At 48.4% G+C, this 25,237-nt stretch overlaps 1 long non-coding RNA gene across 2 annotated transcripts; it reads right to left on the minus strand.

Moving 5' to 3' along the window:
- Positions 1 to 10,591: 10,591 nt before the first annotated feature.
- Positions 10,592 to 24,333, minus strand: LOC101693974. 2 transcript variants are annotated; one of them, XR_001182160.2, is made up of 6 exons: positions 24,155 to 24,333; positions 22,946 to 23,235; positions 20,097 to 20,156; positions 17,189 to 17,322; positions 15,349 to 15,481; positions 10,592 to 10,999 (listed from the first exon to the last, which is right to left on the minus strand). It is a non-coding gene; the product is annotated as an uncharacterized LOC101693974 (long non-coding RNA). The 2 variants fall into 2 exon arrangements; XR_001182161.2 differs by lacking the exon at positions 17,189 to 17,322 and having other exon boundaries at positions 24,155 to 24,332.
- Between the last annotated feature and the right edge of the window lie 904 nt (positions 24,334 to 25,237).

A 25,237-nucleotide genomic window follows, 5' to 3' on the forward strand; every position in this document is an offset into this window, starting at 1 on the left:
TCAAACAAGAGTTTTGCAGATTCATGTTTTCTCCCAGGACATGGCTTGTATTTTCGTTTTCTGAAGAATGCCTTCTGAAGAGCAAATTTTTTTAACTTCTAAGAAATCCAGGTTTTTTGTTTCTTTAATAACTCGTGCTTTTTGTGCCTTATTTTAAAGATCTTGGTCTGACTCATGGTCACTAAGGTTTTCTTTCCTTGGCTTTCTCCCAGAAGTTTTATAGTTTTAGGTTTTACAATTAGGTTCAGTAATCCATTTTCAGTTGAATTTTGTATGAAGTGTGAGGTAGGGATCAAGAGCTCCTCCTCCTCCCTTTTCTTCCTCCTCTTCCTCCTCCTCCTCCTTCTTCTTTGGAAATGACTATCATCCCAGTCTCATGTGTTAAAAAGATTATCCTTTCTGTACTGCATTGCCTTTGCACCTTAATAAAAAATCATTTGTTGCTGATGTGTGGGCCTATATTTGGACTATTTTGCTCCACTGATATATATATTTACAGCAACACCACACTGCCTTTATTATTATAGCTTTAAAATTAGCTAAACAGCTAGGCAGTGTAGGTCTTCAAACTTTGTTCTTCATTTTCAAATTTCTTTGGCTACCTTAAGTCATTTGCATTTTCATACAGATTTTAGAATCAGTTTGTCAATTTTTGCACAAAATCCTGCTGAGTTTCTGACTGAGACTGCAATGAATCTCCAGATCAATCAGGGGAGAATTTACATTTTTAATCTTATGTTTCATAAGCATGGCTTATCTTTTTTTAGATTTTCTTTAACTTCCCCTGGCAATATTTTGTGATTTTCAGCATGTATAACATGTATATCTTTTATAATAATTTTCCCTAAGTATTTCATAATTTTTAATACTGTTATACATAGCATTTTAAAATTTTCAATTTATGGGGACACCTGGGAGCTCAGTTGGTTAAGCATCTCCCTTCAGCTCAGGTCATGATCCCTGGGTCCTGGGATTAAGTCCTGCATCTGGCTCCCTGCTCAGCAGGGAGCCTGCTTCTCCCTCTCCCTCTGCCTGCTGCTCCCTCTGCTTGTGCTTGCTCACTCTCTCACTCTCTTTCTGACAAGTAAATAAAGTATTAAAAACAATTTAAAATTTTCAATTTATGACTGTGCTTTGCACATATATAAAATACAACTGAATTTTGTATATTGCTTTTATTTCCCACAACCTTACCTTTTTTTTTGATATATCTAGTGAGATGACCATATGGATCTGTAATGATATTCCGTCCTCATTCTTGTTATTGGTAATTTAATGTGTATTTTTCATTTGTATATGTTCTTAAAAATAAACGTTGCTATCTTCCTAGGAACATCGCCAAAGGCAAGGGAAGCAAGGGAAAAAATGAACTATTGGGATTTCATCAAGATCAAAAGCTTTTGCACAGCAAAGGAAACAGTTAACAAAATCAAAAGACAACTGACAGAATGCGAGAAGATATTTGCAAACGACATATCAGATAAAGGACTAGTGTCCAAAATCTATAAAGAACTTAGCAAACTCAACACCCAAAGAACAAATAATCCAATCAAGAAATGGGCAGAGGACATGAACAGACATTTCTGCAAAGAAGACATCCAGATGGCCAACAGACACATGAAAAAGTGCTCTACATCACTCGGCATCAGGGAAATACAAATCAAAACCACAATGAGATATCACCTCACACCAGTCAGAATGGCTAAAATCAACAAGTCAGGAAATGACAGATGCTGGCGAGGATGCGGAGAAAGGGGAACCCTCCTACACTGTTGGTGGGAATGCAAGCTGGTGCAACCACTCTGGAAAACAGCATGGAGGTTCCTCAAAATGTTGAAAATAGAACTGCCCTATGACCCAGCCATTGCACTACTGGGTATTTACCCTAAAGATACAAACGTAGTGATCCGAAGGGGCACGTGCACCCGAATGTTTATAGCAGCAATGTCCACAATAGCCAAACTATGGAAAGAACCTAGATGTCCATCAGCAGATGAATGGATAAAGAAGATGTGGTATATATACACGATGGAATACTATGCAGCCATCAAAAGAAATGAAATCTTGCCATTTGCAACAACATGGATGGAACTAGAGCGTATCATGATTAGTGAAATAAGTCAAGCAGAGAAAGACAACTATCATATGATCTCCCTGATATGAGGAAGTGGTGATGCAACATGGGGGCTTAAGTGGGTAGGAGAAGAATCAATGAAACAAGATGGAATTGGGAGGGAGACAAACCATAAGTGACTCTTAATCTCACAAAACAAACTGAGGGTTGCTGGGGGGAGGGGGCTTGGGAGAAGGGGGGTGGAATTATGGACATTGGGGGTGGGTGTGTGCTTTGGTGAGTGCTGTGGGGTGTGTGGACCTGGTGATTCACGAACCTGTACCCCTGGGGATAAAAATACATGTTTATAAAAAATTAAAAATTAAAAAAAAAATAAACGTTGCTCTTTTTTATGCATGTATTTTTAATGCATATAAATGGTACTGGGTTATTAATCTGATTCCTTTTTTTTGCTTTTGGGCCCCAAAGAGTACACTCTACAACCAATTTCTATTTCTTCTGACTGCTACGTAATACACAATGGTGCTACCCCATACATTATACCTGTTCACTCTGACTGATGGTCTTTCAAGTTGCCTCCAACTCCCTGACTCCACAGATAATGTTGCCATGAACATCTTTATACATATTCTTTTGTAAACCTGCATGAAGTTTGGGGAGGATGCATACTCAGGAGCTCAATAGCTGAATTATAAAATGTGCATACAGTTAATTTGACTATATGATAGGGAATGTCCTCCAGAATGGCTCTACCTCTTCATACCCTGCCCGCCTAAGGGATTTAGGGAATCCCGTATCTGCGAATCTTGCCACCATCCAGGCTTCTATTCTTTTTATTGGTGTAAATTATAGAAAATGATATGTCATTATAGTTTAGCTTAAATCTCTCTGATTACTAATGCTTATAAGCAGCTCTCCCTATATTTTTTTGTTTTGGGGGGAGGTTCCATTTCTGAATATTTCATATATATCCTTTGAGTTTTCTCTTTTTCTTGTTCATTTGCAGGAATTTCCTGTATCTTCTAAATGTTAATCTTTTAAAAAAGATTTATTTGAAAGAGAGAGACAGAGAGAGTGTGAAGGGGGAGAGGCAGAAGGAGAAACAGACTCTCCACTGAGCTGGGAGCCTGACTCAGGGCTCAATCCCAAGACCCATAAGATTATGACCTGATTCGAGGGCAGCCACTTAACCAAATGAGCCACTCTGGTGTCCCTAAATGTTAATCTTTTGTCAGTTTTAAACATTGTAAATATCTTCTATCCTGTTATTGATTTATTTTCTCCATGGTGCCATTTATTGATAAGAAATATTTTTTATTTATTATTTTATCTTTTTAAAGGTTTCTATTTATTTGAGAGAGAAAGAGAGAGAGACTGAGCATGAGCAGGGGAAGAGGGCCAAAGGAAAGACTCCCAAGCAGACTCCCTGGTGAGCATGAAGCCCAGCGCAGGGCTTGATCCCACGACTCTGAGATCATGACCTGAGCTGGTATCAACAGTCGGGTTGCTTAACACACTAGGCACCCAGGCACCCCCGGGTCACATCTTTAATATTAAGTCAGCCTGTCCGTGAACATGAATGTCTCTCAATGAATTCAGATCATCTTCTAGGTTTGTTTGTTTTTTTTAAGGATTTTATTTATTTATTTGACAGACAGAGATCACAGTAGGCAGAGAGGCAGGCAGAGAGAAAGGAGGAAGCAGGCTCCCTGCTGAGCAGAGACCACAATGCGGGGCTCCATCCCAGGACCCTGAGATCATGACCCGAGCTGAAGGCAGAGGCTTTAACCTACTGAGTTACCCAGGCACCCCAATCCTCTATGTTTTATATTAGTATTATATTCTTTTTATATAGTAGTCTTTTATATGCTCTTTCTCCATAGTATTTTTGTTGTAATTCATAGATACTTTCTATGTTGTTATTACTATGAATCGTGTCCATATTTAATGAGTGCTTTCTATCTGCAGGCCCTGTGTTGGGTGCTAGGGATGTAGGATGTGGTAGTGGTCATGACACAGGCTCTGGTCTCATGGAGCTGACACTGCAAAGACAGACATGACACATGTAAATAGATGAATAAGACCACACATTGTGAAGAGTTGCTAAAGCAAAGAGATTTGCTAAAGCAAAGGCCCAGCCTTCCACCCTGGCCCTTTGCCTTCCCTACGTCATTCTGCAGTGCTCGGCATCTCTGCTCTTACAGAGATCCTGACCAGATGTCAGGAAACCAGGATTTCCAGTCTCAGATCTGATTCTATCTAGCCAGTTTGTTCATCTTTAGAACAAAGGGCTGAACTAGACAAACTTTCAGGACTCTTCTAGCACCATCCATTTTCCTTTGTTCCTTCTCTTCTCCCTCCCTCTCTCCTTCCTTCCTTCCTTCCTTCCTTCCTTCCTTCCTTCCCTGGTTGAGTGTGAAAGAAAGCACAGTATTACCTGGGGAAGGGAAACTGCCATGTCTGGTTTTAAGATGTCACAATAGTCAGGCCAAATGCCCACAGAACGTTCAGGTATGAATCTTGAGAGAAGACTCTATGGTAGAAATGGACAATTGAGAGATAGCTCGGGAAAGCTGCCATGTGAATGAGACAACTTAGAAAGAGTGCATAAAATAACAAAAGAGGAGGACTAAGAATAGAACCTGGGGTCTGAGCCATTTAAAGTAAATTAGAGAGAGGACAATTTTCAGAGGAAAATGGCCATAGGTTTAGTTTTATTTTTTTTTAAAGATCTCTTTTATTTTAATTTTTTATTTTTTATAAACATATATTTTTATCCCCAGGGGTACAGATCTGTGAATCGCCAGGTTTACACACTTCACAGCACTCACCAAAGCACATACCCTCCCCAATGTCCATAATCCCACCCCCTTCTCCCAAGCCCCCTCCCCCCAGCAACCCTCAGTTTGTTTTGTGAGATTAAGAGTCACTTATGGTTTGTCTCCCTCCCAATCCCATCTTGTTTCATTGATTCTTCTCCTACCCACTTAAGCCCCCATGTTGCATCACCACTTCCTCATATCAGGGAGATCATATGATAGTTGTCTTTCTCTGCTTGACTTATTTCACTAATCATGATACGCTCTAGTTCCATCCATGTTGTTGCAAATGGCAAGATTTCATTTCTTTTGATGGCTGCATAGTATTCCATCGTGTATATATACCACATCTTCTTTATCCATTCATCTGCTGATGGACATCTAGGTTCTTTCCATAGTTTGGCTATTGTGGACATTGCTGCTATAAACATTCGGGTGCACGTGCCCCTTCGGATCACTACGTTTGTATCTTTAGGGTAAATACCCAGTAGTGCAATGGCTGGGTCATAGGGCAGTTCTATTTTCAACATTTTGAGGAACCTCCATGCTGTTTTCCAGAGTGGTTGCACCAGCTTGCATTCCCACCAACAGTGTAGGAGGGTTCCCCTTTCTCCGCATCCTCGCCAGCATCTGTCATTTCCTGACTTGTTGATTTTAGCCATTCTGACTGGTGTGAGGTGATATCTCATTGTGGTTTTGATTTGTATTTCCCTGATGCCGAGTGATGTAGAGCACTTTTTCATGTGTCTGTTGGCCATCTGGATGTCTTCTTTGCAGAAATGTCTGTTCATGTCCTCTGCCCATTTCTTGATTGGATTATTTGTTCTTTGGGTGTTGAGTTTGCTAAGTTCTTTATAGATTTTGGACACTAGTCCTTTATCTGATATGTCGTTTGCAAATATCTTCTCGCATTCTGTCAGTTGTCTTTTGATTTTGTTAACTGTTTCCTTTGCTGTGCAAAAGCTTTTGATCTTGATGACATAGGTTTAGTTTTAAATGGCAAAGGTTTTTAATCTCCTTTGAAGACACTTTGAGTGGAAGTTTAATGATTCAAAATCAATCTTTTAGAATTATTTCTACATCATCTTCCCTCTGGAATAAAACTGGAAAAAATGTCAAATTGATGATCTTCTGTGATCTCAAAAGCATATTGGCTTTTAAGGATTTTGTTAACAAAATACTGGAGCAAGTCACTCTATTGCACATTGCCTCAGTTTCCCCATTTATAAAGTGAGCATAATAAGTCTTATCTGATGAGACTGTGGTTAATGTGAAATTTGGTTTAGGAAAGTAGGAAATTTTTATGGAATTAGGAAATCTTCATGTTTTAATTCTTTATGATAATACCAAGGGTTAAATTTGTTTTCTGTCTCTGACCTTTTCTTCCCATCCAGTGACTAGCTTTTTCGTAACCTAGTGTTCATTCCATTCTTGCATACCACCTCCTTCTGTCTCAGCTCCTCTGAGCGCCCCACGCCCAGCAGTTGGGAGATTGGAAAGACACCATCTGCTGGTTAATAAACAGACATGTATTCATTTATAAGTTGATTGGATGAGCGTGTCTCTTGATGTCCCCGTTCTGAATGTTTGTGCATTCCACCACAATCTCACACCCAGAGGCTGTGTGGCTGGGATGAATCCCATCTGAGCTGACCATCCTTCCTGGAATCCGTGGGCTGCAGAGGACGTGAGTTTAGCCAAAGTGGACACCTGCCACCGACTCAGAACAGCAGTGGCTCTGGAGAATCCTGACTTTACAGAGTCTCCTTGGGGCCCTGACCGCAAGGCCCGAGCATCACGGAAGGAGCATCTACGGGACACCTATGGGTGGGGGGAGAGTGTGGTGAAACTGGAGTAAACCAAGAGACCTGGGTCCTAGCCCCTCAAAGGAAAGAGGATAGTGCGGATGGTGACAGGCTTAGGACAGACCCTTAAGGCATTTTATGGGCAACTTTTTATTTATCTAGGCCAGATTGGGACCCAGCAACCCATAACTTCCCCCGCCGATGGATTACTATTCTTCCGAAAGACCCACACGTCTCTCAAGTCCCTCTGAGCTCTGCGACATCCACTGGAGCGAGAGGATTTCTCTGGGAGCTGCAGGCGCTCGTGCTCCCTGCACCCGGCTGGAGTCTTGGGCTGCCCTCCTCCAAGTCGAAATGAATTGCTGCAGATGTATCTGGGCTCCTTGGCCATGCACTTGAGTTCTTTATCCCCAGGTCCGTGTCCCAGAGACATGAATTGTTGAAAGGGAGACTGTTTGCTTTGTTTTTTAAAGATATGTTGAAGAAACAGAACGAAGCGCAGAATTAAGAAGAGCCAGCTCCTCCACTGCCCACAGGTTTAGAGGCGCAAAAAATCCTTTTGTGAGATGGGAACTCACACCAATCAGTTTGCAAGGCCTTTCCATTTCCCAGAGGGGACACTGAGGTCCTCCCATTAAAAGCACTTGCCCAAAGTATTGTAGAGAGTCAGTGACAGAACGGAGATTAAAATCCATTTATTTTTGTTTAATCCCAGTCTGAGCTTCGACTCTGTACAGCAGGGATGACTTAGGGCAGTCTTAGAAGGGGGATGAGTGGCCCTGGGCAGCACACAGGCAGCCAGGACCAGGCCAGGGGCTGGGGCTGTCTCCGCGGGCCTGCACATCTCTCCCTGGGAGCTCACGCTGGTCCTCGCTTTCTGTCTTAGTCTTCTCTCCTCCAGCTTGGGCTGCCATCCACACAGCAGGACTGATCTGGGGCGGGGGGTGGTCTGTCTGTGGGCACACCTACCTGATCACTCCAGCCAAGCTCTAAGCCCCACACCCACCCACCACTAATTGCAGGGTCTGAAAGCCAATGGTTGGTAAGTGGATCCCGGCACTGTAGCTGGAACATGAACTTGAGGTCGGACAGACCTAAATTCAGAACCCCAATTTACCTACTCTTAGTTGTACAGGCTTACACAAGCAACTTTAGGACCTCCGCTTCCAAATTTGATTTTCACACTAACCCAGGTGAAGAACACATGTTAGAAAAGTGAGAATCGTAGATGAAATGGCGACAGTGTAGGGGCAACAGTAATTACAGGAGAGGTAGATCATGACCAATGGGACCCTTGCTCCCTGGCGCTGAGTTCAAATCCTCCCACCGGCAAGTTCTGTGAGGCAGGTGCAAGGCTTGTCCCATTTTATGGATGAGGAAACCAAGGCAGGAAGAGTTGGGCACTAGCTTTGCTATCTCTCTATGTCCCTCATGTGCTTCCTGAGACAGGCAAGGAATTCCTTTCCACCGTACTGGGGAGAAGTTGAGGCACAGAGAGGAAGATAAACAGTGAGCCCAGGGTCACCAAGAAGGAGTTACTAGAGGGGCTGGGTCTGAGTACAGATTCCCTGGCTCCCATCTCAGGGTCCCCCGCCCCTGGCCTCTACTTGCTGGGCTCCGCCAAGCCCCAGGGAAGGCATGTTGCCTGGGAGCAGTGCTCTCCCAGGCCAGCTCACCCCTCCCGCCAGGGAAGCACTGCCCTTATCCCCTGCCAGACAGCCTTGTTGCCCAACGCGTGGACAGGAGCCAAGCCTGGCAGCCTTTGGTGGGCATCCAAGTCGAACTGCTCTTTCCTGCGCCGAGTTTAGCACGCAGCATGGCTTCATCATCCAAATATGTCCTGCCAGACAGGCCTCAGCTGCTGGCCGGCGGGGCACTTGGCGGCCCGAGAGAGCTTGGCGTTAATTGGGCCCAGCCAACATAAATCACGGCTCTCATTAAGAGGAAGTCCAGCCATTCTCCAGCAGGGAAGGGGTGAGAGGTGGATGGCAGGGGAAGAACCTCTCACTGAGAGGGGTTGAGTCCCGTGGTGGCCCTGGGACCCTAGCAAGTGTCTGGATCGTGCAGAACCTCTCATCCAACCATGCATCCGCGGGACTAAGAGGCTGTCCCCAAAGATCTCTGAGAGTTCATGCCAATCACAGAGCGGTCCTGGTGCTTTGGGTGGGGGGGATGCTGTTTATCCTCTCTGCTTGGAGCACCATCAGGGATAAATCCCATTTTAGCCTATGGGGCATCTGTCATCTGACTTTGGAGGGGCAAGAGAAGGTCCTCCCCATGAACAAAAGATCTCCCAGGGGCTGCTTTGCTCTCTGGAACCTTGATAGCAGAAGGCTTGGATGGTCCCGGCCACAGAGCAAGGTGCTCTAGCAGGGGCAGCTTCCTGGGGAAGCTGGGTCACTTGCAGCAAGGCAGGGAAGGGGTTGCCTGCCAGGGTCTGTCCTAAAAGCAGACTTGAGCTGCAAACAATGGTCAGCTGGACTGAGGTCACCAGAAAATGTTGGGTCAGTTTGAAAACAAATTACAAACTTAAAACCTCTGATCTTGCCAAGCACGCACGTACGCACCCACCCATGCGTGCCTCATGACGTTCATTCCACCCTCGGCGCTGATGAAGCTCTAGCCAAGCGCCAAGTACCATGCGGGGCCTGGGAGTATCGATGAACCACATGGAATCATCGCCTTATCCAGAGTCATGATCTATGGAGAAGGACAAGCATCTGAAAAATTGACATCAATCCTCTATCAAAGATTTGTACAAGGTCCTCTGGGTACAGACGCAGAAGTTACGGACTCGGATGTGGTGGGAGGTGGTCCAGGAGGCAAACGGGGTTCCCAGAGGAGATGGCATCAGCAGGGTCTTGGAGAGTGAGTTGGAAGTACAGGAGAGGACAGCAGAGGAGAGGGAAGAGGGGAGTAAAAGCCGAACAGAGAGACGAAAGGGGCGCTCTGCTCAGAGGACAAAACAGTTGGTTCTGTGTGGTTAGAGGGGATAAGGAGTGAGGGGTGGGGAAAAGGGTCTAGTGAGGCTCAGGCTTGGACTTCTACGATGACTCATCTTTGGGGGGGACCTAAGTTTGTTCCAGTGATATTTTACAGCAGTTCCTAAACCCTGTCTGTGCCTCAGAGACACCCGAGAGCTTTCATAAGATACAAATAACCAGTCCCTACCCCTGCGATCCTGATTTAGCTGGCATGGTGGGGGCCAGGAATCTTTTAAACCAGCTCCCTAGGTAATGCTGAGGTAGCTAGCTAACAGCCTAAGATTGCTCGAAAATGTAAGATGCCAATACATGTGTCAGAGAAAAATAGAGCAGAATTGGGAGACAGAATTCTGAGGGAGGGGAATGGCACAGTTTGTACAGCATGGTCAGGGAATGGATGACCTGAGGGAGTGGAGGAGAGAGCCCTGGGGAAGCCTGGGGGAAGACCATTCCCAGAAGTAAAAACAGCAGGTGCAAAGGTCCTGTGGCAGAGCTGACTGACGTCTTGAGGGGAAAATAAGGCCAGTGCTGCTAAAATATAGGAGGTGAGGTCAGAGAGGCAGTCAGGACAGGCAGGTTGTGTAGAGCTTATCCCCTGGCCTTTTTAAACCTTTGATTTAGTCCCACCATCTTGTGAAGAAACGGGCCCGGAGAAAGGACCTTGAGTAGAATCATCTTCTTTGTGTTCCTCTTTGGCACAGCACTTGGAACAAGGCTGTGTGGCTGGGTAGTATAGAGGAGCATGGAGATGAATAGAATATAGGTTTGGTTGCCCCAATGGTCTCAGTCTAGAGGGGGAGACCCCCCTCATGTGCTTCTTTCCAACAGGTGGCAGACTGTAATTCTTGCTAGCATCCTGATTCCAGCTATCACAGAATTGGCTGTCCCAGCTTAAGGATGTGTGGAGGAGGTGGGCATGTGACTGAGCAGACTGTCACTGAATAGCACCTGGGGGGTAGGTAGGGTAGGAAGCGGAACAAGTGCAGAGAGGGAGAGGGAAGGGAGGTCTGTGGTTCTGGAAAGGCAAAACGCAGACTCAGAAAGTCCTGAGGTTCAAATCTTGAGCAGATGAGACATTTGAGACCAACTTGGGGCACATGGCTTTTTTGCATCTCCCTGGTCTCTATGTCCCCACCTTTTCCACAGGGTTGATCCCTCCTCTGAATGTTGGCTGTGGAGATGGCTGACCTGCTGCGTGGTCCTGGGTCCACCAGCCGGGGGCATGGTGTGGGGGAGGCCGACTCACGGAGGAAGTCTGGCAGCACCTTGCCCAGGGGTAGAGCCCTCTCTCTTTGGAGCACCGAGTGGTTCCATTGGCTGCAAGAAGAGGAAGAAAGCCAGGTGAGGAAGGAGGAGAGCACGATTTGGTCTGTTTTCCTCCCTACCCACAGCAACACTTTCAGGCTTTCTGGGAGCCACTGTGGACAAGGGCCACCAAACAGCGTCTCCTCACCATTCGCGCTGCCCATCTCATTGGCCAATGTGTTCCAGATCTCAACTGCACTCCGGAAGTGGCATCGTTATTACTGCCTCATTTCACACAGTGGAGAGGCCAGGGGGACACGTGGAGGTGGGCACGATTGTCCTTGAAGGAGCCAGGGTTTTTCTGTGTTTTTTCCTCTCTACCCTGCCGACCTCCAGGGCCAGGCCAAGGGCATACAGACCTTGAGGAACCTAGCATACCTAGGTGAGTGGGGAGCTGCTGACCAGGTCAGGAAGCTGGGGACACTCCCCCTCTTTCTGTGTGAAGGAGTTGTAGGTGACAGTGGTACCTTGGTCCTATCCCCTCCATCCTGCCAGGACTTCCACGTTGGCCAGACCCCAGCCCCATTTTCTAGGCTCAGTCCAGTTAGCTCAGCCTGGGGAGGGAGCCTGGGTTAGAAAGAGAAGTTGCACCCGTATAGGTTAACCCTTTCACTGCCAGACAAGGACCATTTCTGAGGCAATTCTGCTGGATTCAAGTTTTCGTTCTCTTGATCCTTCTTCTTTCGGTAAACCCTTCCTTAGGTCTCTTGGGCGCTGTTTCCTGGGTGCAGAGTGGGGGATAAAGAGGCAAGGCAGATCTTGTCCCTGCCCTGGACCTGCTTACCACCTCCAGGAGGAGGAACAGAATGGCGACAGTAATCAATGTTGTGCTGAACGGCTTGAGAAAGGTACAAGCCCTGGGGAGATGCCAGGAGCAAGAGATGAATTCTAGCCAAAGAAATAGAACATTCTCCCTCCCTCAGAATGGCCATTCATTCATTCATTGACTGTTCACTCAGCCTGGGCCCTGGGCGAGCAGGGACGCCCCAGACTGCTCTCTAGACCCTTCAAACTGGAGAGGGGTGAGCATGGGCACTCGTTCAGCTTTGAAATTGATAGCACTTTTGGCTTGAAATGACCTGGCTGAGAAAGGAAGTTCAAGGGTCAGGAAGGTTTGGTTATACCCATGGTGTAAAACAAGGGGTTTTGATTTGGTTGCAGCCAGGTCTGATCCTTTGCTGAGACACAGGTTCCCTTGCGCAAGTCAAAACTAACGTACCCCATGTCTCGAGCATTTTCTGTTAAACCGTTGAGAGCATTCTGCACAATCATGTAAAACCACTTACTTGTCATCGAGTGAGGGCTCGGAGGGCAGGGGACCAAGAAATTAGTAGTAGTAGTGAGAGCACTAGGAACCTGCAGTGAAGATGACTTAGGGGACCAGAACCTTTGCCACCCATGAGAATCCTGAGACCAACAAGGACTGTCACCTCACCTCTTTCAATTCCCACACCTGAGCAGGTGCAATCAGAGGCCAAGAAGCTGAAATGGTCAAACATCAGAAAACACTAAGAATGATTGATGCCAGGCCGAGGCTTGCCTCTGTGGGAATCTGAGACCACCCCCCCACCAGAGCCCCCCAGAGCCAGCCGGACCTCTTTGGTCTCATACTGCAGAAGAGATCTAGAGCTTTGCCTCCAGCCCGGGGGCCCTACCCCTCTAAAAGGCCTCTTCTCATCTCCATTCGGCTGCTTCTATCCATTACCCCTGAATGGAAATGGAAGCTTAATTTTTCTCGCTTGAAGCCATTAACACTCTGGGCCCTTGACAGGAAACACAGCTCAGCTTTAATTAGCCACAGCAAGCTCCGCACAAGGGCTTCTAGCGGAGCCCGGGGACTTCAAAGATAAAGGCTTCCCCATTCTCTCTAATCACAGCTATTAATGAGCCAATTAAGGCTTTCTCTGGGGCCGAGGCGAATGAACAGCTCGCTCAGGACGGTGGGCACACAGCTCTCCGCCCCACTGAGGGGAAACTCGGACGGCCTCAGCTCTGCAGCCCATCGCTTGTGTGTCTTAGGATGGAGCAAGTGTCCTCTCTGGGCCACCTTCTGTAATGGGGAGAACATTGTTCCTCCTGAGGAGCAGTTACTGGGACGGGAATGATTGCAGAATCACCGGGAGGCCCTATTAACACTCTCTGGGGGGCTCCGCCCCAGGATTCTGACTCAGTTGTTCTGGGAGGGGTTGCCTACAAGAAAACTCATTCCCGGGTGGCAGTGTTGCTGTTGGTTCGGGGACCCATTTCAAGAGACATCGCTTTAGACAACAAGTGTGAGATGTTACTCGAAGATTTTGATTACACTCCCGGCTATAAATGTGCCATCACCCCTTTCCTTCACCTGCCTCATCTGACAGTTTCCAGAAGTCTCCCATCTGGGCTGTCAACGCTGGGACACAACAGCGTTTGTCACACTGCGGTGGCCTGACAGCGTATCGCCCTCCAGGTGGGTTCCTTCGGGAGGGGAAATGGAGTGGGACTCCCCACTTCCAGAAAGAGCAGACAGTGTGGAGTCCTCCAAGTCCTGACGGATGTGCTGTGTGGTGGATGTTGAGATGGAGCTGTGCAGAGGGGAGGACACTTCAGTGAGGGAACCAGGGAACTGAGCAAAGCAGGGCACTGGAATATGCCTGTGGCTTGTGGGGAACTGGTCAGAATCTTCTAAAGAGTCTTCCCAACTGAAGTCTAACGACTTTAATGTCATGCTGTGTTTCGCGTTTCCTCAGGCAACTGAGACAGACTCCTTCAGCTAGGGCCTGCCTGCAGTGCCCCGTAGTGTGACTCGAGTCACTGTGCTTGGTGGCTTTATAGACAGACTTCTGTGGTCAAAGTACAGTTCAGGTCCTTAGGATGCTGGGTCTCAGCTGGGGCAGTTTGCCATCCTGTCCAGACCCCTCATGGGGCTCCCTCCAACTTCCTGCGCCCTTCCTCTAACCTCCTGTCATTCATGTCCTCTTCAGCCTTCACAGCTCCCCTAAAGTTCCTCAGAGAGCTTGTTTCTGAGCACTCCCACGTTAGCCATCTTTGCCTTATAGATAGATAGGGTACCCCAGAGTGTGTGCCCAGGGGCTGTAGAGGCTGTTAGCAGTTATAATGTGATTCAGGGAGTGCTGAGCTAAGCAAAGTAAGTTTTCTGCAGAACTTCTCAGAGCCTTGAATATGCTGCTGTGGAGATTCAGGAGGGATGCTTAACAAACATCATTTCCCAAACTAATTTCACCACAGAATGTATACTTTTTCCAAAGAGGATCTGGCTTCTATACAAAGGAGCTGGCTGAGCTTCAGATTCCAGCAGACCTGGGTTTCAATTCTGGAGCTCATTCCCCTTGGAACCTTTATCTCTTCCTCTGTGAAAATAGAGAAAGTGGTCCTTCCTCTGGGTACTCTTAAAAGGCTTAAGTGAGGTGATATAGGAGAGGCACTCCAGCCCAAGTGAGGTACACAGTAGGGGCTCAGTAAATGTGTATTTTCTTCTATCCCTATTGGTTTTCCTGTTGCAAGCTTACAATCTGAGTGTGCTGCATATGAGCGTGAAGCCACACTCAAACACACAGGGTTAGAGGCATGAGAGGTCATAAGTGACCAGACCATCCAAGCAGGCTTCCTGGAGGAAGAGGGTCTTTGTTAGATTCTGAAACATGTTCTCCAGCAAAGGCCTGGGGCAAGGGAGGAGGTTGTGGGGGAGGCTTTGAGAACTACCTTTCTGCAAGCAAGCTACGGCAGGACTCTTTTATTTTCCTTTTCCACCCTGGAGGCCCATTTCCCCACCAAATCTAGCCGACGCAGCACTTGCCTTCCCCTCCCACGGCTTGAACTTGGCCAACATCTCAAGTTCCCGAGGTATGAGCCTCAGAGTGGGGGCCCTCCTGGCTTGTGGAAATTCACTGGGCTCACAGAAGCCTGCTGTAGCAAGGCCCTCAGGAAGCTCAGGTCAAACCTAGGCCCCCAGGACGTAGGGTGCCGGGTCACACCCCACCTACGCAACCCTGGCCTCAGGGGTGGGCAGGGACAAGCCCAGTCTAGGCTGAGGAGGAAGCAGCCCAGCAGATATTCTGCCCCCAAACTCTTCATCACCCCTGCCGGGGGCCCCATGATCAACCATGTCCAGAGACCCTATTTCGAACCAGGCTCATTTCATTTAACCAACTCACTTCAACTCTAAGCTAGAATTTTATTTCTCATTTCACTCATGATAATACAGAAGCTCAGAGAGTCAGCTTGAAACCAAGCCCATCTGGTCCAAAGTCCAAGCTCTCTCCACTGGTGCCACAGAGCCGTGGATTTCTCTTGGTGGATTTCCTAGTGTGGCTCGTCCCCACCTCCAGAGAGCCTCCCTGGTCATCTCATGAGACCACGCTTACCTCCCCTTGAGTGTCCTCAGTGGGAATTACAACACTCCTCTTCTGGGCACCCGTGTTTCCTGGAAGGAAAGGACTGCTTCTGAGTCCCACACTCGGCCCTTAGCAGCCAGCACAGCACACATAGTAATAATCTCTGTCGAGAGAAGGGGTGACATACAATTTTTGAGATTGTACAGACATGTCGCAAGCATGGCATCCCCCCACCGGTCCTGAGCTCTGCACCTTCCAACTCCACTCTTCCTCGCCATTCCTCATGCTACCCTGGGCCGGGCTCACAGGTCCTGGCTGACTCGACTCTCCCAGGTGTCATCTGTTTAACCCGTGCTACGCTGTGACCCAGCTAGCTAGACTTCAGCAGGACCCCGAATATTCATGAGCGCACCCCTGTGGCCGGACTCTCCCAGGGGCGTGCTCTGTAAGATCTCGGCTCCAATTTTCTTCCTCCAAATGAGTTGCAGTCCGCACGTCCTTGTCAGACCTGGGGCTTGCCCCACCGCCCCCCGAAACCCGCTTCAATGACTAGCCAAGGTGCCAGGGAAATTATGAAAACCATGTGACAGGTGAATGGCCGCGCCTGCGGCCTTTCTTAGGTTTCAAAGGGAGGATGGCTTGCTCCAGCATATGGGCTGGAAATTCAGGCTTGCAAGCACTTTCCAGAAAGCAGGGCACACCAGACCCTCACAGGATTCTGCTTTTCCCTTCAGCGGAATCCAGCTGGGCCTCTTGGCCTTGGGGTCCAAGAATGGTCATGGGCCTGGCTCCATCCAAACACTGTTCCCTTGCATGACGAGCAGACACACAGATGGGTTCTGAGCAGAAAAGGAACCAAGTAAACTCGTCAGAGGGTTCCAGAGCTGGCAAACACCTTTGGTCACTAAGTCTAATCTTCTCACTTTCCAGATGGGGAAACTAAGGCCCAGAGTAAAGTGTTCACCTAGAGTCAAACAGCTTATTAGAGACCGAGCCATGGCAAGAGTGAACATATTAGTACCTCTCAAAAATCTTGCAAGAGTGAGTGATAAATGGCCATGAAGAATAGTGTCCAGAAGCTTCTATTTGTATTGGCTGGTAGAAATACAACAGGTACACGGGACCGAGTTTGTTCTATCTGTGAATAAGGCTGGGCATGGCCTGGTGAGGTATATAAAGACAGTGAAGTCTGGTTGGGATCCCTGGCCAGATGCTGTCCCCCAGGGAGCTGGATGCTCAAAGAGTTCATATGCCAACTGTGTTCCAGATTAGAGTTCAACCTGGGCAGCAAGTTTCCTATTGCATGGGGAGAGGAGAATCTCCAGTTGTTACACATCAGTCTGTTTCTACAGGGTCCCATAAAATACCCATACAGGGTCCATACAGGGTCCCATAAAATACCCATAAAAGTATTTTCCACACTTTGATAATCCTGGGGCTCCTATGGGCGGTCCTTCGATAAGCATACACTAAGCAACTCTTAGATGTGCTAGCACCTTTAGGGTCTCCCTGTTGCCATAATAGAGACAAAGCCCTTCCCATAATGCTCCTCTGTGCTCTCTGACCTACTTCTCACTTGTTACATCTGCAAACTCATCAGTCCATGCCAATCATGGCCATTGTGCCAAAAGCACCATCCACTTTTTTGCCTCTGAATCTTAAAACAAAACAAAACAAAAAACAAACAAAAAAGCCTTTCTGGAATGTTCTTTTCTCTTTCTCTTTCTCTCTTTCTCTTTCTCTGGAAGACTCCTCATCCTTCTCTACAACCCAACAACCCAGGGAAGTGTCACCTTCTCTGCCAGGTCTTCCTTCTCCCAATCCCCAGGAAGATATACCTTCAAAATAGATCTCCAAACTGACCCCTCACCATCTGCACTGCTACTGCACTGGTCCAAGCCATCTCTTGCCTGGTTTGCTCTTGCAGGCTTCTAATTGTCTCCCTGCTTCGGATCTCTTCCTTCTTTGAAGCGTTCTGTATACAACAGCCAGGGTGATGTTCTTCTGTATGTCATAAATCAGATCAGATCACTTCTGTGCTTAAAACCCTCAGATGGCTTCTCATTGCAAAACTTACCATGGCTTATAACATCTCCCCTGCCTCTTTCTCTATTGTCACATTATCCATTCTGCCTCATTCTTCATGTTCCAGCCACAGTGGCTTTTTTCTTTTTTCTTGAAAGGACCAAGCTTACTCAGGGATCGCTGCCTTTGTGTGTCCCAGGGGGCTCCCTACCCCACCAGATCCTCAAAATTCAGGTTGTGGCTCAATTATCTCTTCTTGGAGAGGTCTTCCCTGACTGCTCTATCTAAAGAAGACTCCCAGTTTCATTGTGTCTGCAGCAATCATGACTGTATCAAATGATTTTATGTATTTGTTTCCATGTCTCCAGCTGCAATATAAGCTCAATGATAGCAAAGATGTCACCTCTTTTTATGGACATGTCCCCAGTGTAGAGAACAGTCCAGGCTTCGAGTGGGGTTTCAGTAATAAACATCTATGAACGACTGCCTTAAACGGTGCCCCATCATGCAAAGCCTATGGGAGAAGGAGATCTTTGCGAACTCCTTATGGAAAGGGAAACCTGGATAAGCCATAAAAAGATGGTAGGGTTTGTGTAGGTGGAGAGAAAGAGAGTTGGCATCCCAGGAGGTAGGCCTGGCCAGGAGCATAAGTTGAGTGGTTGGAAAGAGAGAAGCATGCAAGAGAGAGAATGCCTAGAGTGGGGGAGAGAAGCTGACTCTGGAGGTCCTTGCAGGCCAGACGAGAGACCCCTTTTCCTCACTCGCCTTTGCACTATTTCCCATTCCAATCCCTGCAGCCTTCCTCTGCACGCACACAGTATAACTTGCAATCATAAAGGTAGACAAGAGCCACAGGAACGTCCGGTGTCACCTGATATCATGGCAAATGGAAATGAAGTTCACCCCTGCTGGGGCAGAGCGATGTTTGTGCCAATAGAGATTCTCAGAGAAGCTGGCAGAAATTGCCCGGATGTGTGAGAATAGCAAGTTATAGAGTCATTGCCTGCAAATGGGCTCAGTGGAATCTAGCCACTGGATTCAAAGAACACAGCATCCTTGAATGACAGAGTTTCAAAACACACCGCTCTTCTGGATCACTGTGGCTATCCAGTCCAAGCTCCAAAGCCCTTTAGCATTCCGTTCAAATGACACCAGTGGCTCCTTGCACACCTCCCATGACACAGAGCTCCCCACTCACATTGCTGGAAAGCTCAGGCTCTCTGAAAGTCTTCCTGACTTCGAGATGGATCTAATCTCCCCAAGTGGACTTCACGCTGACTCTGGAGCTACCCACTCTGCCCCAGGCTGCACGGTGAACACACACAGCAGCCTCCCCAGCTCTGGGCTTTCTTGCAGGGCCCCAAGCTCTGGGCTCTTACACCCTTTCTTCTTGGTGTTGCTTTAGTCCTCTCCTGGCCCTCAGCACCCCCTCTGGGCTCATCCCCTTTTGTCACTACTCAGTTTCTCTTGCATTGGGACAAGTCTCCCCGAGAGGGTGTCAGCCATCCTGGGAGTCTATCACACCCTCTCAACTCCTACTTTAAGGCCGTATGACCTGGCTGGTGGAAATGTAAAATGGTGCTGTCCCTGGGGAAAACAGCATGGCGGTTCCTCAAGAAAACCAAATTAGAACTTCTCTGTGATCCGTCAGGTCCACCTGTCAGAATACCCTCAAAAGAACTGAAAGCAGGGACTCAAACACTCAATGACTCCAATGCTCATTGCAGTATTACTCACAGGAGCCCCAAAATAAACATACACTGAGCAACTCTTAGATGCGCTATTGCCTTCCATGGCCATAGTAGAGACAACAACGCAGCCATCAACAGCGGGATGGATAAAGGAAATGTGATCTGTCTAGACAATGGGATGTTATTCAGCCCTAAAAAGGAACGTGATTCGGACATGTCCTACCACACAATGAACCCTGAAAACACTAAGTGGAGTAAGTCAGACACAAAAGGACAAATTGTGTGTGATTGCACCTGTCTGAGATCTCTAGACCAGGCAAATTTATAAAGACCTAAACTAGAATGGCGGTCACCACATGCTGGGGGGGAAGGAAAGAGAGGAGGTATTGTTTAGCGGGTGCAGAGTTTCTGTTTGGGAAGATGAGAACGTTCTGGAGATGGATAGCGGGGATGGTTGTGCAACAGCACGAATGTGCTTAATGCTATGGAATTGTGCCCTTAAAAATGGTTAAGATAGCGAATTTTGGGTTATGTGTATCTTACCACCACAGGAAAATGTTTTTTTAAAAAGACCACACATATCTATCCCCCATTTCCTGCCAAAGGGTAATCAAGTACCAGACATTTATAAAATACTCCGTGCAGGGACCGTCTGACACCCCGTGGGCCATTGGGATTAGCAGTAGAGACTGTCCTTGTTCATAACAACACGAACAAGCCAGGCGCTAGGCTCAGCAATTAACATGGATTGCTTTATTTAACCCACACAGCCTTCTCAAGTAACTATCGTTGTACCAAGTTGACAAATGGAACTGACACTCTAAGAGGCTAAGCAGCTTGCTTAAGATTACACAGGGACAGATTCCAGATTCAAATGTGAATGCTGGATTCCAGAGACGAGGTTCCCAATCATACTTGACTACTGCTTGAAGAGACTTAAGAAATGCTTCAGAGCAAGAAAACCCACACACGCACAGGCCCCTTGAGATGGTGTGCTGGGGGACATGTGTGCCAAGATTCATGGCAGAAAGGAGCAGCCGTTAACTCCATGAGTACGCTCACCGGTCTCTTCTTGGTCGATGTCCGTTGAAGGAATAAGCGGTGAGCGACCATCAGCGTGTCCTGAAGAAGTCAGGAGGAAGAGGTAGAGTTTCAGCTGGGCCCTGCAGTGTGGGAAGAAGGTGGGGGAAGAGGACCTCCACCTCCACTCTGCTCAGGAGCATGTGCTGACCTCCAGGCTGTGCACCTGTGCCCCTCAGGCGTCCTCCACCCCCCAGCCTCCTTGTTGATGGCACCCATGCCGTCGTGGGCTGGGCTCCTTGGCTCCCTGGCTACTGCTGCACTAGATGGGCACTCCTGCTGGGCAGGGCCCCAGTCTAACCCTGTCTGTGCCCAATTCCCGCCAGGAGCTGGCCCAGACGCCGTGCTCTGGGGTTTCTCGCTGGACAGATGAACAAAGGGAGACTGCTGGAGAAACCCTCCAGAAGACTTCAACCTTGAGGAGCTCTTGTTCAATTCTCCTTATTTCCCTATAATTAGAACCAATTCCTGGTTAGCTCAGTTTCCACTCCCGAAGGTGAAAGGAATTCAGGAAACTTCTACCAAGATGCCGAGCCCTGTTCTCAGTCTGACTGTCTAGACGTATGACCTGCAGGCTGCCCTTGGCGTGATCTTGCAGAAGCGGCGGGGGGCTGCGGCAGCAGCTGGTGCATGTTACCTCTGGGGCTGGCAAGGCCTTCCATTCTTCCATCCTCAGGAGTCCCTACCCCGACAGCAGCAGCCCGGACTGAATGGCTGAGGCGCACACCTGACTGGCAGGGGCCTGTACAGGTGATGGCTGGGCTGCTGCCACGAACCATGACCTGGGGGCTGGGGGGCAGGGTGCACAATTCAGGTTGAAGACAAAGCAGCCAGAGTTCCCTGGAGGTGGGTGTCAGGGCCACACTGGTCAGGGGGGAGGCGGCTGGGGCAGGCCTGTTGTTGGGCTGCCTCCCTGACGCCCTCAGAGCTTGCCTGTCTGACCTCTGGCCTGTGGCCTGCATCCGGGTCAGACGACACCATCCTGTATCCAGATTAAGCTTCTCTTGCTTCCAAAATAGCAACCCAAAGTGGAGGAAGGAGTACAGGACAGACCTGGGTTCAAACCTAGATTTGTCCCATTAGCTGTGTGACCGTGAAAACAGTTCCTTCATCTCCTGGACTTCCAGCCTTTCTCTTTGTAAATGGGAGATAATAAAAGCTACTTCCAGGGAGGATTCAATGAGATCATATTGATAAAGTGCTTGGAACCATGGCTGGCCTGTAGCCAGTTTTCTATATATGTTTGTTAAATGAATACACATTTATCTCAGCATCCCAAGTGGGAGCCTTGGAGCTTGGGAGATAGTTTAAAAACAAAACAAAACAGAAGGTTGTAGGATAAATGAAGAACTGAGACCTGGATCTGTGTCGCCTCCCACACACACCCCAGGAACAGATGGCGTGACTTTGGGTAAGTGCCATGCCTTCTGGGGGCCTCGGTTTTTTGTCTGTACAATGCGGGTACAGGACACATTCTCCTGAGGGTCTGCTGTGGCTTGACTATGCTGGGGACACAAGAGCTCACAGCACCAGACCCCACCGTCCATCCTGTTGGCTCTAGCATTGGCCCCCTTCATTCCCGGCTACTCCTGATCCCTGGAGGACCCGGGACTTCTGTACTGCACCACTCAGGCCTCTTAGAAATGCCTGGGCCAGAGATTGTCAACGTGGATTAGTTCTGGGAAACACGACAGCCAGCAGAGTGTCCCCAGAGAGAGAGCTTATCCTGCCTGGCCACCGAGGGGGTGGGCTGAACATTCCAATCAACCTAGTGGCCTCAGGGGAGAATTTAGAGAAAAGGGCAGTGGGAAGCTGGTGCTGGAGGTCTCTTAATCCCCGGGAATTTAGAGCCACCGCAAAGTGGACTCCTAAATGAGGAGGGATTTGCTTCTCCTCCCAGCTTCAACAGACTGTTTCTGCAGAGAGAGAGGTTTTAAATAGCAAAGGTGACTTGGCTTGATTTGGCCAAGCTTACAGTTGGACACATTCCTCCTTTGGTTCCCAGGAAATAACTTGTTGGGGGTGAGGGGAATGGAGGTGAACTGGGAGAAAGGAGATGGTGGTCTTCTCAAATGTCCCTGATAGGGGACATAACATGTGTGAAATAAATATGGAGAGGGGGTGCCCTGGACCATTGGGGGGCGTTTTATGGCTTAGGAACCCTCAGAATTGTCTTGTGTTGTTCTCCTAGAAGGGAGAAAGTGAGTCCCATGGAAAAACAAAAGACCTGCTCAAGGTTACTCTCGAGCAAAGTAAGTCAATGGCAGAGCCAGGGCTTAGGCTTGGGTCTCCTGACCCTAAAGTTGGCTGACCCTTATTCCTCAGACACACAGTTTCTGTCTGCACCAGTTACAACCAGCATAAACCAGGGTCCGTTTTACTCAGTATACGTTTCCTGGGACATTGCCATGTGCAGGTACTCAGCTAGGCATGGGGAGGGGCGGGGCTGGGATGGAACAGAGATGACCCAGGTGCCACCCTTGTCCTCCAGCTACCAAGGCAGGGACCCTAGCAACTTCAGAATACATGTTTAGGAAGGGAGAGACAAGGAAGGGGTGCACATCTGGCCAGGGCGGGGATGGGGCTGGGGGCTGGGAGCTCAAAGCTGCTCCTGTTCTCTGTTTTCTCGGTTTTGCTGGTCTTATCTCCCATGCTAGCCAGAAGAGAGAGATTAAGACTCCCTCATTAGCCAGGATGTGCCATGGAGCCAACTCTCTAAGGCAGTCGCTTCTCTCCCAAGCTCAGCAGGACTCCCCACTGAGTCTCTGTCCAGTGGCCTTCTGGTTGGTCCCAAGCTGGCTGCTGCCTGACTCAGGTGAGTCATGTATCACCTGGTTTTCCTGAGGTCCTGGGGTCTGGGCACATGCTTCCTGCTCACGGCTGCTAGAGCGGTCTTTCTGCAGCAAAACGCCTTCAGGAAAGCTTTGTGGAAACCAGTCATTGCCCCCAGTTCTTTTCAGGGTTGCCCTGGGGGCAGGTGCAGCCTGAGGGGCTCTGGCAGTGATCTTGCAGGCGGCAGAGTTAGGAAGAGGGCAGAACACCTGGGGTACGTTGTTTCAGCTCCAAGGGAGGCTCTCAGAGATAATGCGCCGACCAGAGGGTCCCGTGTTCTAGCAGGCTGCTGGGGTGCGGGAAGGGAAGAAGGAAGGGAGAATGGTTTCCATCATCTCGAGGGGTCTGTGAACAGTATCTTGAAGCCCTGCTGCTTGTTTGGACATTTTAGGGGATGTGGGGGCATCAAATGAGGCACCATTTTAGGGGGTGTGGGGGCATCAAATGAGGCACCAAATTCCAGAGCAGGACTGAAGATTGTAAGCCCTCCTGGGCCCTGTCTCGATTTCCATGTCTGCATCCCTTCTTGGGTGAGGGGCAATTTGAGAGCATTTGTAGTTGCAAATAAGCATGTGGGTCTGATTCTTCTTAGTCTCCTCAGCAGTGAGCACAGGGCCTGGCACTCACTAGCTCAGAAGTGCTTGCTGAGTGAGTGAAGGACTTGTGAACTTCTGAGGGCCCAGAATTACTCCAGGACAAGGCCCAGCCTCTGCAGTGGAGGAATGATGGGGACTTGGGTGTGGAGAATAGGCTCCTCTCTGGCCTCCAGTCCCTGGGACCTCCCCCACTTCAAAGGACTTGTAGATAAGAAGGGCTTTCTGGGCTAAGTGAGATCTGGCCCTCCCCCGACCTTCCCCCCACCCTGCAACACACACACCAAATGTGCACATGACAATCTAGCTTCCTTATCTGCCTAGGCTCAGATTTGGCCCCCCTGGGGCTTGAAAGGCTGAGAGAGCAACTGATGGTCCATCCAGATGTCCTTAAAGGCCTCCAGCTGTGGACTGCCAGGCATTATTCCTTCCCAGGTGCCAGCCCCAGCTTCCACCTGCATGAAGGTGTGAGGCCCTGCTTGGGTGGGAATGAAAGAAGTTATACTGGAGATCGAAATCCGGAAGGCAGAGGATCCCATGAGAGCGACAGACCTGGCTGGAAGGATCGCAAGAGAGGGAAGAATGTAAGAGGACACAGAAGGCAGAGGCTCTCACCTTTGAAGGGGGAGTTCCCTACATAAGACCAAGTCCTAAAAGACCCACTTGACGAGTGGATGATTGCATGGCTGGAAGGATGGATGGCAGGAATGGACAATGGTCCATTCAAGGATTTATTGAACGATTCCTTGGACCCTGTGGAGTGAATCAGACCCAGCCTCCATCGCCAAGGAGCTCACAATACGCAGGCTGTGACATCACAGGGGTCATTCAACTTGGGAATGGGCATTGAAAGATTGGGGGGCGGGGTTGTGGCTACACGCCAAAGACAAGATCGAGCAGAATTCTCAGTGCAGTTCAGGTGTCACTCCTTTGGGGTCTGAGATGCTCTGAGCATGTCATGAGACACCTTGAGACCAAATTCAAAATGATCAAGTATCTTGGTTGGTGTTAAATTCATGCCTCCTTAAATTGGATTTCAGTATGGTTAAGATAGTGTTCATACAAGCTCATGAAAAGCTATGGAAAAAATTAAAAATTGAGAAAACTGTATCTCTTTTTGTAGTTTTTGTGTGTATGAATTGAAAACTTGAACTTGGTTCAGGGAGGGTAAGTAACTCATTCAAGGCCACACAGACAAAGTGGCAGAGCTGGGATTTGGTGCCATAGCTCTGACTTTAAAGTCAGTGGATCTCTCTTATCTCACATGGATCTTGAGATTTACATCAGCAGAAGGATCCCTGGATACCAACCATTCTTGGAACTCCATACCCGTAGAAACAGAGATGGAAAGTCTGAAGTCTGAACAAAGGCCTAGAAGGAGTAGAACCTGGGGTCAGCTCAGGGAAGTAGTTATTGTTCAGCATGAAGGCAGAGGAGCAGACCATGAGGCTAGGAAGGAAGATTGGGCCAGTTTTGGGGGGCTTTGAAGAGCACTCCTCAAGCTGCTCATACTCCCCAGTGACCCCCCTGTTTGACTGACATCCAGGGGCTGGTTGTTGGAGGTGTGTATAAACCAACAAAATGAGAAACAAGAGCAGATTGACAGTGTGTGGGGGGTGAGATTTGAGTTAGGTAAATTGAGGTTCTGCTGTTCCAGCGAACAGAATTTATGACAAGGACCTACTGACTGCTTACTTG

Source organism: Mustela putorius, unplaced genomic scaffold (assembly GCF_011764305.1).
Source record: "Mustela putorius furo isolate JIRA1106 unplaced genomic scaffold, ASM1176430v1.1 tig00003853_pilon_pilon_pilon, whole genome shotgun sequence".
In the NCBI taxonomy this organism is placed as follows: domain Eukaryota; kingdom Metazoa; phylum Chordata; class Mammalia; order Carnivora; family Mustelidae; genus Mustela; species Mustela putorius.